The sequence below is a fragment of the Megachile rotundata genome, chromosome 7 (genome assembly GCF_050947335.1).
Source record: "Megachile rotundata isolate GNS110a chromosome 7, iyMegRotu1, whole genome shotgun sequence".
NCBI lineage: Eukaryota > Metazoa > Arthropoda > Insecta > Hymenoptera > Megachilidae > Megachile > Megachile rotundata.
In genome coordinates this window covers 9998190-10018195 of record NC_134989.1, presented here as the reverse complement: position 1 = coordinate 10018195, position 20006 = coordinate 9998190, and the positions used below count along the sequence as shown (strand labels likewise).

At 35.3% G+C, this 20006-nt stretch overlaps 1 protein-coding gene and 2 non-coding genes across 3 annotated transcripts in view; 1 reads left to right on the top strand and 2 right to left on the bottom strand.

Annotated features, from left to right (window-relative positions):
- The window catches only part of alpha-Man-Ia (alpha-Mannosidase class I a), a 627691-nt gene that overhangs the window by 440576 nt on the left and 167109 nt on the right, over nt 1-20006 (bottom strand). The window lies entirely within an intron of this gene.
- On the top strand, nt 17805-17886 carry TRNAS-AGA (transfer RNA serine (anticodon AGA)). Its single transcript has one exon. It is a non-coding gene; the product is annotated as a tRNA-Ser (tRNA).
- On the bottom strand, nt 19531-19745 carry LOC143264904 (small nucleolar RNA U3). Its single transcript, XR_013038889.1, has one exon. It is a non-coding gene; the product is annotated as a small nucleolar RNA U3 (small nucleolar RNA).

The following is a 20006-nucleotide window of genomic DNA, read 5'->3' as shown; positions in this document are numbered from 1 at the left end:
ACATGTCAATATTTTCACTATAAATTTATTTAGTAAATTAGAAATTCAAATCTTTTAAAATTTTTTAATTTTGGATGATTGAATGAATAACTGAATAATTAAGTACTTGAACAATTGGACACTTGCACAATTGAATAATTAAATAATTGAATGATTTAATAATTGAATAATTGTATAATTGAATAATTGAAGAATGGAATAAGTGAATAATTGGAGAGATGAAAGCTTAAAAATTTCATAATATCAAATTTTTTAAATGAGAAACTAGAAAATTTATAATTTCAGAAAATTGTAACATTGAAGGCCCAAAAATGGCAAAATATAAAAATACCTAAACACCTAAATTCTTAAATGCCTAAATACCTAAATACCTAAATACCCTAATACATAAATACCTAAATAGATAAATACCTAAATAGATAAATACCTAAATACCTAAATACCTAAATAGGTAAATACCCTAATAGCTAAATACCTAAATACCTAAATACCTATATACCGAAATACCCAAATACCCAAATACCTAAATACCTAAATACCTAACTACCTAACTACCTAACTACCTAAGTACCTAACTACCCAAGTACCATAATGTAGAAATCTAAAGAATAAAAACCTTAAAAAGTTGAAACCCTCGAAATCCAGAAACCCAAAAATCCGAAATTATTCCATTACAAAGTATCCCAAACCCATCTACCCACCAGCGCCCGTGCACAATACTTGCCCATCTCTCCACCGTCCAACCACAATTGTTCATCTGTGCTCTCCGACAATCAACCCAGTAAAGACTACAATTATCCGTTAACTATTACATTTATCAACGTACCACCTGATAAATCTATCGCAAATTGGCTCAACACCAGCTGCTCGAATCGATCTCCCGCTCAGCCCGGTTGCTCGTCGATGCAATTGAAAGCGGAATAAAGATTCCCGCGCAGCAAATATCTGGCCGCTTATAGGGCACGGTTAATTTGATCTTATCTAGCGGGCGAGGAAACGAAGAAACGAAACAAGGCGAACGATGGTACGAGCACGATGGTTAGGCAGCCATATAAATTACGTCCAAGACGTCGTTGGATGTAAATGCAATACAAATTGGACCGGGCTACTTATTATTATTCATTGGGGACATTTGTTAGCTTATCTGACGGCTCCTCCGGCATCTCTTCTCTGCTTCTCGTTCCGCTCGACTTTTTCCAGCTGCTTCTTCTCTTCTCGTCGCGTCACGTCCAGATTCGATCCCTGTATCTCCAAACTCGAGTTTTGTTGATTATTACCTGTTAAATGCCATCGCTAAAACGGGATCGACCGAATTTAAATCGAGCTCATTTGCAAACCGCTCGCAGCCTACGGATGCAACATTGTACGCACGTTTCTTCTTTTCGATCAAACTTTTTGCCCAATCTTTATCGATTCAAAGAAACCGGCGTGACAATTTCGACCACGTATTTTACACGCTTGATTTAATTGCGGGGATCCGACAATTTTGCCGTGTACCAAGATATTCGATAATCTCAGAGAGCTTTCTCGGATGAGTTTATCTTTCGATAATCGAACATGTTACGTGGATGTTTACTCGGCCGGTTGTACAGGTAGTTAATGCACTTAATTTCTTGCAACACGAGGAATGTTGAATATTATCTGATTCATTGACGTGTGACTTTTTCGAGGCCGGTTCAGACGAGTATCAAAATCTCGTACAATTTTTGTAGGTGAGAAATATTTATTTTTTAATACACGTTAAATTAAAAGTAATAGGCTCTCGAACTCGGGAACCTCAGGTTAATGACTGTATCATTTACCTACTGTTTACGTGTTTTCATTTTATGCTATTCGCAAAGGGTTGAATATTTTCAAGAACTTCAAACATATGTCTTCTCAATGTCTCAAACATGTCTTCCTCATTCTGAATAATTGCATGTAATTGCCTTACAAAATTATTGCTTTCAGTGTTTTCTACAATTGTGCAAAATTTGAATAAAATCGATAGTATCAATGAAAAAGTGACCTGATATAACAAAGAAAAAAAATGATACTCCAAAGGGGTGGAAGAAGATTTTGTTCGCCATCTTGCGTTTCTAAAATAACGAAGTATCTTAAGTAATAGTCCAGAAAGGTGACACGTATATGCAACGATTCCGCAAAAATCTGATGGCAGGCTATTTAATAAGGAAGGGGCCGGCTAAAACCGCTCGAGCCTGAAGAGTCCAGAATAGAGGGGTCGAACTCGTTAAAGACGAGGAAAACAGGTCACGATTACCGGTATTTAAAATTCCAGGACGTAGGCGGAAAATAATAGGTATTCAAACCCGCCGTGACAAAGAGGATACGGTTACTCGCATTTGAAATTCTAAGACGAGCGAGGAGCCTGAAAGATACGAAACACAAAGCCTCGGCTGGATTCACCTCCTCTACCCGGACGACAGATAAGTGTCGGCCAGAACGGGACGGAGATAGGATCTTCATGAATTTCAGCCGTCAGAGAATTTTCTCATTAACCGATGGAGACGCTTTCTATATTATCGTGGCTGAGTTTGAAGGCCGCTTTAATCTCGCCGAGTTAGAGGCCGGGTCATTGTGGTTGCATTGCGAACGACAAGTCGTCGCTTTGTGGAACTCGGATCGCGGGGTCATTAAATGAAGTTAATTACGCACTGTAGAATCCGTTCGATTCAAGGACTATGCGACAATACGCGGAACAAATTGTTCCGCCATTTCGATACAATGTCTTAATGAGTCGCTTAATGAGCTGCATCGATCAATTAACTGAGCCACTTAGGCTTTACAGAATTTTGTATGAACTGCGCTTCGATAATTATTAGCAGGAGTATAGGGACTTAACTCTTTTAATCTCTTAACCTAAAATTTTTTAGAGAATGAAATTATTTATAGTGAATTATTGGTACAATGTTGGGATGATTAAAGAAAGTTAAAATATTAGATACTAGCAGTTAGGGAACCTTAATTCTGCAGATTACAATCAAAGTTGAGTAGAAAATTATGGTGGAAGTATGATTATGGTTTGTCAGTTGAAGTGCGTCATGAGTGCGTCATATATGGTGAGAGGTTAGATCATATGTTGGTTGTACATTCACATATGTTGGTGACATTTTTTTTTTCAAACTTAAAGACATACAATAATATTTATCTCATCAATGCTGTTTGAAAATATTTTATGAAGTTAATTTTTAAGCTACTTTCTGACAATATTTTCAAACCCATAAAGATTCCTTTTTTGTTGAAGTACCTCATACGTGTAAACGATATTTCAGGGTGGAAAGATGAAAGGTCAAAAACGGTCTCACAGGTAATAAATATGAAATTTCATACTCGTTGTCCCAAAACCGGTTGATTGGTTAAATAGGAACAGGGAATGAAAGACATCCGGGCGAAGGAAATTGAGAGTGGAAGCGACTCGTATGATGGAGGAAGAGGAAGTGCGAAGTCGCTATAGATACCGGAAGCGGTACGGTTCCAGGTAAATTTCCGAAACTGTGCAGGCAGGGTGTGCCCTATTGTGCATTCGGGTTGTTAATTAATATTGCCGGGAAATTGGTGGGCAAGGGATCTAATGAAACTCGTAAATGAGTTTTGATCATGAATAAGCTACGCATCAGTGATCTTACAGTGTATAATAGAAACTGGAATGAATTTTGGGGGATACCTTTGACAATTAACTGTATGACGAACTTTGCGTTATACGGGAACTAGTTAAACAATATTTATTGGATTATAGTGAGTGCATATTTATATAAGTTGAAATTTTGAAATATTTATTAATTGATTGCGTGGCGGGAAAATTTAAATTTGCTATTGTAATTGGAAGGCTTTGAAAATTCACTAATGGAAGAATTAAGACATTTGGAAATTTAAAAATGTAAAAATGTAAAAATGTAAAAATTTAAAAATTAGTAAATTTGAAAATTTTTGAATTTTTAGTATGAATTATCCAATAAGTCCAGAGGGTTGAAACCGTATTGCATGGGTTCCATAAGTCCGACCCATATACGTCACCGGAGTTCAGCTCCGATATCGATTATGTTGTTCTCACGGAGGAAAGCTAAATAATTGCCGGTCATAAAGTGATTTAACTTAGCATGAAATTTTATTATCCTCATCCCTCGTGAATTAACGATAATACCGAGACGGCCATTAAAACATCGGCGTTACCGCGTTCAAATTAAACCGTCTAAACGATCCTCAGTTCGTTTAATAGAACGTTATAAAAGACGATACAGAGGCAAATGATCCCATTGTTCGCACTGTAGAGAGCATAAAACACGTTCTAAGATCTCCGTTGCAACAAAGCTTGACGCTGTATCAACAAATTCCCTCGTTTTAGACAATATCATGGTACACGAAATGGTGATCTCTTTGGACTTTATAATGCGCTCCTCTATCCCTTTGTTTTACTTCCTTATTTTGCATGCACGAGCAAAGATTCGGAGCAGCAGAGCGGCGGAAATTATTCAGTTCGACTATGTATGGAAATTGCCGTTGGCCAAGAACGTCCGTACGCAAAACATGTGCCACGGCTTCTTCCTTTCATGAACTGTTTCACTTTGAATAAGCAACCATCATCAAATGAAATGTTACATTACCGCGAAATGTAATCAGGGCAACTATCGCGGTGAACATCCGAGAAGTACCGTCGTTTTCGCTGAAATTTACCAAAACAAAGAGTAAGGTGCATAATTCGGATAACGTAGATTACGAATATTAATTTTTCGATATCTAAGAATATTTAGGGGTCTGGCGTTATACGAAAATTTAGAATTATTGGAATATCTGGTGATTTTTGACTATTTTATGATCTAGGAATTTTGTGATAAGGGGATTTTGAGGTCTAAGGATTTTCGGATCTAAGGGTTTTTGGAACAAGGAATTTTGAAATCTAGGGATTTTTGAATCTAAGGATTTTGAGATCTAGGAATATTAGGATCTAAGTATTTTGGGATGTAGGCATTTCGGGATCTGGGGATTTGCAGATCTAGGGATTTTTGGGACTTGGGGATTCTTGGGATCTAGGGATTCTTGGGGTCTAGGAATTCTTGGGATCTAGGGATTTTTGGGACTTGGGGATTCTTGGGATCTAGGGATTCTTGGGGTCTAGGAATTCTTGGGATCTAGGGATTCTTGGGATCTAGGGATTCTTGGGATCTAGGGATTCTTGGGATCTAGGGATTCTTGGGATCTAGGGATTCTTGGGATCTAGGGATTCTTGGGATCTAGGGATCTAGGGATTCTTGGACTCTAGGGATTCGAGGGATCTAGAGATTCTTGGGGTCTAGGGATTCTTGGGATCTAGGGATCTAGGGATTCTTGGACTCTAGGGATTCGAGGGATCTGGAGATTCTTGGGGTCTAGGGATTCTTGGGATCTAGAGATTCGTGGAATCTAGGGATTCTTGGGATTTAGGGATTCTTGGGACCTAGGGATTCTTGGGATCTAGGGATTCTTGGGACCTAGGGATTCTTGGGATCTAGGGATTCTTGGGACCTAGGGATTCTTGGGATTTAGGGATTCTTGGGATCTATGGATTCTGGGGATTTATGGATTCTTGGGACCTATGGATTCTTGAGATCTAGGGATTCTTGGGATCTAGGGATTCCTGGGATCTAGGGATTCCTGGGATCTGGGGATTCTTGGGATCCATGGACTTTATGATATAGGGATTTTTGAAAGTAAAAATTTTGTGTTACAGGGACTGGTTATAGCAATCTAGAAATATTGGAAAGAAAAATTTTGGGGTCTAAAGATTTTAGAATCTAGGGATTTTAGGATCTAAGGATTGTGGGATATACAAATTTTTGGATCCAACAAATTTGCAATCCATCTTGAAATTTGAAAATGGTAAAATTTGCGACACTTGTTCTACTGTCGTCGCTTAATAAAATTCCCTAATTAGCCTATATATACATCATCCAAAAAATGTTACTGTAACCTTTCCCTATATTATTTGTTCTCATTCGCTCCTCTGCTGATTTTATATGAAAACCCCATTTGTGGAACCTAACCTAACCTAACCAACTAATAAACGAAGAATATAAAATTGATGTAAGGTATATGTTTTGATATAATGATACAATGGTCGTTCAGAAATCACCAGTTTCACACTGTCCTACCAATCCCCCATATAGTCACACCCCGTTGAAATCTAGATACTCGCTCACGGATTACCAGCAGCGAAACGTAACATCGTGTACACGTTATCGCGAATAATACCAGCCCGTTTGTCATCGGGTTAAATCAATCTTCGTTAATTAATCGCCGACAGTTCGGACGGTGAATGATTACAAAACGTTGGCGAACTAGAGATGGGACACTGTACAGGTGACACGACAAAGACGAGATATTACGCTCGAAAATGGTGATATCGTTTTAGAAACACCTCGAAAACGAACGTGGAACGTATTCAATGAGAACTAAGTTGCCAGTTGGAAAGCATTAACACGTTCTCACGCTAACTAATCGTCAAAAATGATACTCGAATGCTGGGAAACGTTTCTGTCTCTGTTACGGTATCCGGAGACCATAAATTTGTTTGGCTGCAACCTTTAATGAGGATTATATCATACGACTGTTAGAGAAAGGAAATGCCGTGGTATATAGTTTAATAGCATATTACGGTGGAATCTGTTATGCGAATGCACATAATACAAGATTTTGCTAATTAAGATAATTTAAACAGGCACTTGGCTCTTAATTTTGAAGGAGACTTATCATTGCAATTATTCGAAATTGAGGTAGTTGGAAAATTAGAAATGTAGAAACCTTAAATCGTTAAGTTTGAAAGGTTGATAATTGAGAGATTAGACATCTGAAAATTTAAAAATATCCTATTTTCAAATTCAGAAATTTCTAACCTCAGAAACCTAAAATTAAAAACTCCACACTACCACTACAAAATTAAAAAATTAAAACAATTTCTCATACAAATATTTTTTGACCAAACTACCCATCACAAATTTCCAAACAACATCCCCCATCATCCCAAAAATCCCTATCAATAAAAAATGTCTCCCGCCCCAATAAAAAATGACCCAGAAGTTCCCTCAACTTCCCCAATTAAGAAAAATCAACACGCAAGAAAAAGAACGGCAATCTCGCGGTTGCGGCAACAAATTCAAACGCGGCGTTTCCCAGTGGAAATTGTTCGTAAAGAACGTTTGAAAACGAATGAATATCACGAGGTAAAGTTTCTTCCGCTCGAACGAGCGTTCAAAAGCGAAACCCGACGCTGCGTTTGGAATGGGAAAAACGCGGAAGAAGTCGGTGTTTTGATTACGGTGACAATTTCACGGTGGCATAAAAGTTTCAATGTTTAGCCGGGCTCCGTTGGTTTAATTTTAATAAAAGCGAACGAGCGAAACTGGAAGTTCCACTCTTTTTACCGAGCCAACCTTTCGCGGTCGGGGGAGAGGAAAAAAGAAGCACGATTGCCCGGAACTTTTCACTACGGGACCTTTTCCTGGTTGGATATTTATTCGAAGTTCGAGGAGAGGATGCAGACCTCGAGGAATCGGGAAATTGGCGAAAGCTTTGAACCCAAGACTTGTTTAGCGTCAACAGGTTCATTCTGGGCACGTAGAAAGTTTTTGGTACATGTATGGAAAAGAGCGTACATCGACATTGAAAGATTTTTAAGATTGACATTAGTATATGAGATTAAAAATGTTCCTCTTAAAACATTAAAAGTGACTGATACCTCCAAAGCACATGATAAGAAGACAACAATTGATTGTTGTAACATATGAGCTCTGAACTGATCATATATGATCTTGAGACATTTGATGTGTCTTCAAAAATGATAAAAATACTTGAGGTACATTAGGTGACTCATCTGTGTACAAGATGGTCTATTAAATTTGATGCTAATAATTAAATAAGTATATTAAATGTAACTCCTGTAAACGACGATCATGACGAGTGCCTATTTGCATAAAGAACATATTCATATATAATCTTGAGACATTTGATGTATCTTCAAAAACGATAAACATTCTTGAGGTACATTAGGTGACATTTGATGTGTCTTCAAAAATGATAAAAATACTTGAGGTACACTAGGTGACTCATCTGTGTACAAGGTGGTACATTAAACTTGATGCTAATAATTAAATAAGTTCATTAAATGTAACTCCTGCAAACGACGACCATGACGAGTGCCTATCTGCATAAAGAACATATTCATACATGACCTCGAGATATTTGATGTATCTTCAAAAACGATAAAAATACTTGAGGTACACTAGGCGACTCATCTGTGTACAAGGTGGTACATTAAGCTTGATGCTAATAATTAAATAAGTTCATTAAATGTAACTCCTGCAAACGACGACCATGACGAGTGCCTATCTGCATAAAGAACATATTCATACATGACCTCCAGATATTTGATGTATCTTCAAAAACGATAAAAATACTTGAGGTACACTAGGTGACTCATCTGTGTACAAGGTGGTACATTAAGCTTGATGCTAATAATTAAATAAGTATATTAAATGTAACTCCTGTAAACGACGACCATGACGAGTGCCTATCTGCATAAAGAACAAAACAAACATCTGACAGGAGGCATTAAATTAAACAGGAGGGAAGCAGATCTATCAGCCTACGACTAACCTTGTAGTATTGGACCTCCCTTGAAAATCAATATTTTTCACAGGTATAATTCATGTCTATAACTAACTATGTCTATAACTATATCTGATGGACTATTAGTCCTGTTGTCCCTTGAAAGGATGAAGCCAGACCAGAGAGTCTATGTCAAAAGAAATATTGAACAAATGTTTGAACCAATATCCTAACCAATAGATAATGTGACTGACACCCATAATTTATACAATATACAGGGTGTCTCATAATTAATGTAGGTCCCTGAAACCTACAGGGTGCCTCATAATTAGTGTAGGTCCCTGAAACCTACAGGGTGCCTCATAATTAGTGTAGGTCCCTGAAACATACAGGGTGTCTCATAAATAACGTAGGTCCCTGAAACCTACAGGGTGCCTCATAATTAGTGTAGGTCCCTGAAACCTCCAGGGTGTCTCACAATTAGTGTAGGTCCCTAAAACCTACTAATTGCGAAACACCCTGTATAATACATCTGCCCTTATCAAACATCCTAAAGATTAGAGAGTCAATTAAAAGATAGCAGTGCAGAAGGTAGCAGCTCCAGAAAGTCTCGTTGGTGGTCGAAGACGGTCGTTGCAGGCAAGAGTATCAGGAGATGCCATTGGCCCGTCGAGACGACCGTTAAAAGATACGCTCGTATCCTTCTACGGCGGGATGTACACGCCAAGCGGACGATTTACGGGCAATAAAGTAGCAATAACGATGGCTACATTGGTGTCGCGAGAGGGTATGGTTGCTGCATTGTCCGCCCGCGACATCCAAACGGATCTTCTGCATGCCCACAGCGAGCACAGCTTCTTCCCCTTCGGGGACAATGCGTTTTATGCCGCGGGGGATGCCCGGGCTTTTCCGTACAGGTGTTTACGTCCGAGTTTATGGCTGGACGGCACGCCAACATCGGACGAGTTACACGTTTGTCGGGATAATTTTTATGGCGGACAACAGATGCCCCGGGGAATCTGCTGAGGAGATGGCCCGTCCGGTTCAGATGGGGGTGGATATGAAACATCGAGACGCTACGTGTGCGTCGTGATAAGAAACACGGTAAGCTGTTGCATAAAAATTAATTTATATCGGAAATATATTTTAGCTTGAGTGTACTCTTTTTTACTCTTACGTCTTCAAATTTTAGTGTTTTAAATTTTTCAAGATTAATTTTTTCCAGGCTGAGAATTTTCCAATATTCTGAATGTCGAGGTTTCAGGGTTTTCAGTTGGATATTCTTTGTTATTTAAAATTTTGTAAGATTGTAAATGTTTAGTCTTGGAAAGGTTAAATCGTCCAATATTCGCTCTTTCAAGATTGCAAATTTTTTAACAATTCTTCGGATTTACAAGTTTTCTAACAGTCGATTATTCACAGTTGTCAATTTTGCAAAATATAGTGCAAGCGTGTAAATTTTCATTTTTTCTAAATTTCCAATTTTTAGTTCAAAGTTGTACATTTTTGAATATTTTCAGAGGAGTAAGTTTTGCAACATACAATTTTACAAGCTTCAAAATTGTCGAACATTTAGTTCTACAAAATTATTAATTTTTCATAGTATAGTATTCAAGTTTTCAAATTGTTTAATATGCATACGCATACAAATGTACAAATTAGCATAATATCTTCAAACGTTCAAATATGGAAATGAACAAGTAAGCATGAAAAATGTGTAAAGTTAGAAAAATTTGTCTTTCTACACCGTTGTTTTTCAGCAACACGGTCTAAAGAAATTTCCCGGCGTTTTGTTCTCCTCAGGGATCAAAAGAGCAACATGTTTCACGACCGCAAGTACCGTCGGTTTATGATGCTGTGTCATAAAACAAGTCGCCAGACAACAGGTCCCTTTTGTGTGTTCAATAAATGCGGCTGCATCTGATACAAACCATTGGGATCCTTGTACAAATGCTCGTATTTTCGGACTTTTACAGCGACCATACTGTGCCTCGTAAAAAATATAATACTTACATTTATTTAAACGTGATATACTGCAAAAATTTAGCTTCCTGAATTGAGATTTGAATTCTCTTAGATAAGGCTTTCGTTCATGAAGATCAGAATGAAGTCTAGATTTAAAAATTACGTATGAGGAATAAACATGTGAAGAATGAACGTATGTAGAATGAACATATGTAGAATGAACATATGTAGAATGAATATATGTAGAATAAAGATATGAAGAATAAACATATGAACACATGAACATGTGAATATATGTAGAATGAACATATGCAGAATAAACATATGAAGAATAAACATATGAACATATGTAGAATGAACATATGTAGAATGAACATATGTAGAATAAACATATGAACATATGTAGAATGAACATATGAAGAATAAATATATGAAGAATGAATATATGTAGAATAAAGATACGAAGAATAAACATATGAACACATGAACATGTGAATATATGTAGAATGAACATATGAAGAATAAATATATGAAGAATGAACATATATAGAATAAACATATGAACATATGAACATATGTAGAATGAACTTATGAAAAATAAACATATGTAGAATAACCATATGAAGAATGAACATATGTAGAATATAGATATGAAGGATGAACATATGTAGAATATAGATATGAAGAATGAACATATGAAGAATGAACATATGTAGAATATAGATATGAAGAATGAACATATGAAGAATGAACACATGAAGAATGAACATACGTAGAATAAACATATGAACATACGAACATATGTAGAATGAACATATGAAGAATGAACATATGTAGAATGAACATATGAAGAATAAACATATGAAGAATAAACATATGAAGAATGAATATATATAGATCGAACATATGAAGAATCTATATGCATATCAAAGAACATAACGAGAAATCACATACGATAATTACTCGACGAAAGTCTTCGTTAACGGCCCCGTTAGATGGTCCTTCGTAAACACTAATCTGGTGAAAAAGCCGAGTTTCGTGCAACAATTCACGGAGGTTGGTATGAGGGAACAAACGAGGCAAGGATGCAGAGAACGGGTTAACTAGCGCGTATTTAAGAGCACAGAGAGGTTTCCCTTGGGGCAGAAGTTGCATCGTATCGCAATGACGATAGCCGAAACGCTGTTGAACCGTTTCTCCTTGTCCCGTGACGGTAATGGCCCCAGTCGGAATAGTTACAGAAAAATGGCCCCGCCGACTAAACTTAAACAAACGTTACACCACGGATAAAACGATTTATTATCGGCCCGCGACCGGATAACGTTATCCATTCCGATTATTCGCCCTATTTGAGAATCCTTGAACGAAAAAGAGTTCCAGAGGAAAGGTTGATGGTACGATTTTAATTTGACGAGGACCATGGAAAGTTGGGACGCTTTATTATTATTTTACCGGATAAGAGTATTAGGATCAGTCAGGCAAATGGGGTAGTTTCAAACCCTGCGGTTATGGGGGTTCTTTCAAATCTTCACGAGCTCCCGAATTTTTTACTTGGAAAGTTTTTAATTTTAAGTTTTAGAATTATAGATTGCCAAGTTTAGATATTTAAAAAATATATACATGTGTAGACAAAATATACAAATGTACGTAAAATATACATATGTGTACATAAAGTACATTTAAAGACTAATATTAAATTTAAGGATTAAAAAGTTTTACTCATGGATAATTCTTCAAAGAATAAAGCAAACAGTGAAATCTTTTAACACATTCAAATAAATAAAACTACAATTTTTACAAGATAAAATTAGCAATAATAAATGTAGACCATCTGCTTCTCTTGGGACATTTGGGACATTTCTCCCTAAGTCTCATTTCATACTACCAGTTTCATATTATTTCCATTAGGGTGCCTTAGCATGCTATAATTACACTATCCTTAACATGCTATAACTACACTATCCTATACTAGCTTATTTCGACCGCAACGAGTGTTCAAATAATTTGACAAAATTTCTAAACCATTATTTCTAAAGGCATCAGCGATCTGGTAAAATCCTGGTGACGATCGAAGACGCGTTTATCCCCACGATTATTTTAACCTCAGCGGCAGTCAGGTTTAAAGCCACGCATTACGTCTTAATTACGTCCGTGTCGTCGGCTACGAATCCTGGAACTCGAAGTCTGCAGCTGGAGGAACCCAGTTGAAAAGAATGTGCGCGGATTAAGCGGGGCGAACGTGACTTAAATCCATTGTAACCCCTCGGAACGCTGGTATCGTTTGTAACAGTCGGTGGTGCAGTTATACGAGGGTCGAAATAGAGACAACGGAAGCATAGGTGAGAACCAAGGTAACAAAAGTGAGAGGATAGAGGGAGTGGAATGATATAAGGAGATGGGGCGAGAAGAGGAATGTAGGGAAGAGGAGAGAGAGAAAGATGGAGATAGAGACAGGGTTAAAGAGGGAGATAGAGAGAAAGAAGGAAATAGAGAGAGGATGAAAGAGGGAGATAAAGGGAGAGAGAAAGAAGGAGATAGAGGAAGAGTGAAAGAGGAATTGGGACAATAGAAATATCGAAATGTAAATTGGGGAAATTAGAAATTTGGGATATGCGGGATTGGAGAAATGGAAATTTGGAATATGTGGAATTGGCATATGTGGGAATTGGGATATGTGGAATTGGAATATGTGTGAATTGGGATATATGGGAATGTGGAATACGTGGAATTGGCATATGTGGGAATTGAGATATGTGGAATTGGCATATGTGGGAATTGGGATATGTGGAAATAGCATATGTGGGAATTGGGATATGTGGAAATTGGAATATGTGAGAATTGGAATATGTGGAATTAAGGATATGTGGGAATTGGGATATATGGAATAGAAGAATGTGGGAATTGGGATATGTGCAATTGGCATATGTGGGAATTGGAATATGTGAAATTGGGATATGTGGAATTGGGGAAATGGGAATTTAGGATATGTGGAATTGGGGAAATTGGAAATCTGGGATATGTGGAATATGGAGAATTGAACATTTTCAAGAGGGATGTACGAGGAAGGAGAGATACAGAAAGGGCGAGAGAGAAAGAGGAGATAGAGTGAAAGAATGCCATGGATGGAAAGAGAGAGTGGAAGAAGCATTTGTACATAAAGAAAGAGTGAAACAAGAATATACATAAACCAGAAAAAAAGAGTAAAAGCAAAATACAAAGACAAAGAAAGACAGAGAGAAAAAGAAGGTAAAATATATATACAGAGAGAGAAACAGCACTAAAGAAGAAGATAAAAAGCGAGAGAGAAATGGGAGATTTAAAGAAGGAAAGGTTTTAGAACAAAATAGAGAAGCGTAACAGAGCTTCCGTGAGATAAGAGACAAAATTTGACCTGGTAAGGATGAAAGAGAGACAGTGAAACTGTTTGAGGAAATAAAAGGGACAAGATGTAGCGGTACAGGAGCGAATGAGGTGGAAGAAAATAAAAAGATACAGTAAAAGAATTGTGAACTGAAGGGTAAATCATGTGTGGAGCTTATGTGGAGGGAAAAGAAAGAGAAAATGAAAGGTAATGTTATTAAGAGAGATAACGGGTATGAGTATAGAAGGCAGGTTTCTGTGAAGAAAATGGCGGTTTAGAGGAAGAGGTTAGGTCACTTGTTGATTTCTGGGTAGAGATTTAAATTTGGTAATTTGGGATGGTGGAAATTTAGATATTTGGATTTGTGTGCTTTGAGAGTGGTTATTGGAATTGGTTATTTGATGGGGAGGTTAAAGATTTGAGAAATTGATAAATTGGAAATTTGAAGGAATGGGAATTTGGGATATGTGGAATTGAGGAAATGGAATTTTGGGATATGTGGAATTTGGGGAAATGAGAATTTGGAATATGTGAAATTGGCATATGTGGGAATTGGAGAACGTGGGAATTTGCAATATATGGTATTGACATATGTGGGATTGGCATATGTGGGAATTTGGATATGTGGGAATTGGGATATGTAGGAATTGGAATATGTGGAATTGGGATATGTGGAAGTAGCATATGTGAGAATTGGGATATGTGGGAATTGGAATATGTGGAATTGGTGAATGTGGGAATTGGGATATGTGGGAACTGGGATATGTGGGAATTGGGATATATGGGAATTGGGATATGTGGGAACTGGGATATGTGGAATTGGGGAAATTGGAAATCTGGAATATCTGGAATACGGAGAATTGAAAATTTGTTGAAATAGAAAACCAGAAATTTGTAAATTTATAAATATGTGAACTTGTAAACATTGAATCCATGAATTTACTGATTACAAAACCTAAAACCGCAAAAATTACCAAAATTGACAAACGTACTTATCTCAGCGCCTAACCTCAAGTGATTCCACCCACTCACTCTAAATTGACTCCAACAACCCACTGTTCTATACCTCTCCCCCACATAAAACCCAAATTAACATAATAAATACAACACTAAAACCAGTCCCTATCACCTAAATCCACCTCACCATTGCTATCAGTAAACTTGTAACTCCATTCACAAAGTACATACTTTCAAAGTTCGTAACATGTACACAAGCTCATTAGTATCGAATGTTATCTAATCTTAACTGTATGTAACGCGCGCAACATATCCATTGTAGCATCATATTATCGTCTAAATCGGCCATTTTATCTGGCAAACGTCTTTCGCCACGTCTCATTTGCGTGTTGCCACGATCAAGCTATCAGCTTAACGCCTCGATGCGTCTGAATCGACCGATGAGAATGCTGGGCTCATCCTCGAGATGCTAATCCACTTTGTGTTTTAAAATGAAACGAGAATTCGTCGTCGGCTATCGAAACTCGAGAAAATCGAGCGGGGTTCTTTTAAATTCGACACGGGCAGATAGGAGGGATTCCTTGAATATTTAATAAGCGATACAGGTCCTACTTTTCGGTAGGAAAAGGGAGATAAAGGTGAAACGGGCTATGAAGAATGATAAGATATCTTTTATGCAATGAGAATATTTCTACCTTTTGGATCATTCGTGTGAACAGATGTAATTGGAGAGTATTCTTGGAATTCTCTGCAATTTATCTGTAGAAAGTTCTTAAATACTGGGTCTTTTCTGGGTGTGAATGATAGTTGTTAGGGTTAATTAGGGTGATATGAGTAGTATTTTTATTGTTTGTGCTACATGAATAGATTATTCAAGTTGGAAATCATTCAATAATGATTTTGATATGTAGAAAATAACTGATGTAATAGAACAAGTAATTAATTAATAATTGATACAAGTTATTGCAAATTCAAATGTTCAATATTTTGTAATTAGTACAAATGATATTTGGAAATTGAATGGGGAGTTTAAAGATTTGGGAATTTGAAGAATTGGAAATTTGGGAAATTTGAGAATTAGAAATTTGGAAAATTGCGAATTTGAGGAATTGGGAATTTCGAGAAATGGGAATTGGAAAAATGGAAATTGGAGATATGTGGAATTGGGATATGTGGGAATTGGGATATGTAGAATTGGGGAAATGAAAATTTGGAATATGTGGGAATTAGGACATGTGGAATTGGCATATGTGGAATTGGAGAATGTGGGAATTGAGACATGTGGAATTGGGATATGTGGAATTGAGATATGTGGGAATTGGGATATGTGGAATTGGGGAAATGAAAATTTGGAATATGTGGGAATTGGGACATGTGGAAGTGGCATATGTGGAATTGGAGAATGTGGGAATTGAGATATGTGGAATTAGGGAATGTGGGAATTGGGATATAAGGAATTGGGGAATGTGGGAATTGAGATATGTGGAATTGGGATATGTGGAATTGGGGAAATGAAAATTTAGAATATGTGGAAATGGCATATGTGGGAATTGGAATATGTGGAAATTGGAATATGTAGAAATTGAGATATGTGAAAATTGGAGTATGTGGAATTGAAATATGTGGAATTGAGGAATGTGGGAATTGGGATATGCGAAATTGAGGAAATGGGAATTTAATTTTAATAAAACTTGCAATATCAGCAGACTACCATTGCCCTAAATTTAATTTAATTTAAAAATTGCAATGTAATAGAAAAATCATAAAAGCTATCAACCCCTAAGACTATCCTATAATATATATTATAAAATATGTAAACTGTTATGTGAAGCTGAAGTGTTACATACACACACAAGTAAATTAAAAAATAAGTCTTTAAGATTTAAAAAAGATTATAATAATGTGCATCATACATTTATCAAGTTGCAATATTTGTATCTCCAACAGAGTATTTGATTTCGATTGCCAGGACGTGTAACATCGTTGATGCATTCTGTTTAACAGTTTGCTTGGATAAAACATCCCCTTCGCCCTCGTATATCGAGCGTGTTAATTAGCTGCTTTTAGTTCGCTGTTTGGTGTATGCGGAATAATTTTATTTTCACGGGAGTTGATTGAAACCAGACGACTTTGTAACGCGAGTTACGTTTATCTTGACGACCTATTTTCATTGATTACGCAATTCTTCGAAATTGGATGATCAAGGTTCATTGTGATTAAAATAGTATTGTAAATATTGACTACCTTTTGATTACTTTTGGTTATTTCTGTTTTTTATGACGGTAAACTTGCATTTTTTATTATACTAAAATTTCATGTTAGATAGTCATATTAGTGTTGACACTTCGTTCTGCATTAGTGTTGCGAATGTACTGATTGTAAGAAAATTCCTGATTTTATTAAATGTAAATGAGCTGCAAATTTTTTATTTTTAAAAGTAATTTTTAGATTTATTTTCACATAACGTTGCAAATGACATTACAAAATAATATAACAAATCTGTATGGTTAAATAATTCCTTAAAAATAAATTACAGAATTCCCAGCAACTATTTTTAATTTAATCTGAAAAAACTCATGTGAGAAAAGAGGTTATGTTATCATAGTAAAAATAATGTATTATAAGATACATAAAAACATATATACATGTAATAATGTTAATTTTCTTTTGCTACAGAGTTTCAGATCTTAAGACAATTCCAATAAAAATTAAACATAGCTATTTTTGTGTTAAAGATACATTCTGAAAATAAGAAGAGGTAGTCTTTAAAGTAGAGTCAACAGAGGTAAATGTAAAGAAGTATTTATGTACGAATATTCATGTATTCATATTTGGTGAACTACTTAGTAGTAGTTAGTAACAACTATTACGAACTATTAAGCAGTTACCATAATTCAGTGAAATGGTTCACTCCATTTGTATAGAAAACCAGAACTTTCAACAAGCAGTCGTGGCCGAGTGGTTAAGGCGTCTGACTAGAAATCAGATTCCCTCTGGGAGCGTAGGTTCGAGTCCTACCGACTGCGAGAAACTGTGGATTCATTTTTTTTATTTTATTTTTTAACAAAAAACAATTAATACATCACCCATATTTATTACAATAATATCTACAAAATTTTTTTAATTATTTTTTTGTATTTATAATACTTCTAAATACAGTACATATATTTCTACAAGAAATAAGCAGTCTTATAATAAATTACTGAAAATCAATAATTATTTAAAAAATTAATTTATTACATCCAGAAATTATTAATATTAATACCTTATTTCTGAAGACTGTTCCGCGAATGTATACTTTAGTTCTAGGAACCTTATATTTAATTCACAAACTTCATAATTAATTTACAAATTTCATATTGAATTTACAAGCTTGTATTTAATTTATGAACTCGGTATTTAATTTGTAAATTCATATTTAATTTTCAAACTTCATAATTAATTTATAAACTTCATGTTGAAACGAACTTCATTTTCAATTTATTTTTACCTATTCACAATTTTGTATATAAAAGATATTATTAAAAAAAGTTGCTCATGGAAATGTATCGATTATGTTGTATTAGTATTTCTTTAATCAGCGTTTTTTCTGCTCATTTACATATTTAGTGCAAAAGAAGAGCTGCACCGATGGGCAGAAATGAAAATTTGAATTTTTAATTCAAAACAGGAACCAGCAGATTCCCCAGGAGGAGTGGAAAAGTAAATCAAGTTTTCACAAAAATTCAAGAAATGGAAGCTGCAAAAGGGAAGCAAGAATTTGTTCTGTGAGGAAGGTAAAATAAGTAAATTGTAAAATACTGACTACTTTAACTTATAGTAAAAACAAGTTACATTAAAAAATAGAACACCAATATACTAAAAACAAATTATATTAAAAAACAGAACAACGATATCATAAAAACAAATCATATTAAAAAAAAACAGAACAACGATATTATAAAAACAAATCATATTAAAAAAAAACAGAACAACGATATTATAAAAACAAATCATATTAAAAAAAACAGAACAACGATATTATAAAAACAAATCATATTAAAAAAAAAACAGAACAACGATATTATAAAGACAAATTATATTAAAAAAAAAGAACAACAATATTATAAAAAAATCTCAAAACATTTTTTATAGAAAATATATACCAAAATAAATGTATATATAAAAAATATACTGAAATGTTACAAAAATAATGCAACACTGAAGGAGGATAAAAAAAAGAATTTATTTTACAATCATAAATTATTTATAAATGTTTAACATTTACAACTTTAAATATGATTTATTTATAAATATTAAATACTTACTGAAGCTCAGTTATATACTTAAGTACAAGTAATATACGCATAAATAATTGATGGCTATATATTTAATTTTGAAATAAATTCTTGCAGCCGCCACTCAGAAATCATTTTAAACATTTGTAAATTTTAAAATAGACAATGTATTATGACATATGGAACATATATGTTCAAAATCTTGATTGTAACTGTATATATAAAAAGCAGAATCACAAAATTTTCTCTATCACAGAAAATAAAGTATATTCAAATTGTAATAAGGCATAAAATATTTATATAAAACACAACCTTTGTTATGAATATTTTTTAGATGATGAATCACATCATTTGATGATTGTTTAATTTTTGTATTATTTATAAAATGGAGCTGCCACTCAGAAAGCTCCACTCCCGTCTCTCCCATACTGAGTACAGGAGATGAACGATCATCGATGACTGAGAATCCGAACAAAGTCGGTTTCTCGAGTCTTCCTCACGCTCAGGGAATGTAGCTATTCCTCCTCATCGTGGTTGCTACAGGCTACTGATTTGAATCAGTCGAAAGACTCACTTACTACAGAAATGATCCTGTGAAGTATAGTCTTAAATTTCAAACCATCACGAGGTGGTATATATACCTAACACCGCACGATGTCTTCTGCGAGAACGTCTTTAAACTTGTAGCCACCTATGACTTGAAACTTAAACTACATCGATGCTGCTGTCCTTTGACGTAAAATAAAAGAATTTTAATTTGTATTTTTAAATTGGTTTGTATGTAAATATATTTCAAAGATTGTACTGTATTAAATAGAGTATTAATTTTAAATTTATATTAATATTAATAAGTTGATGAAATATTTCTA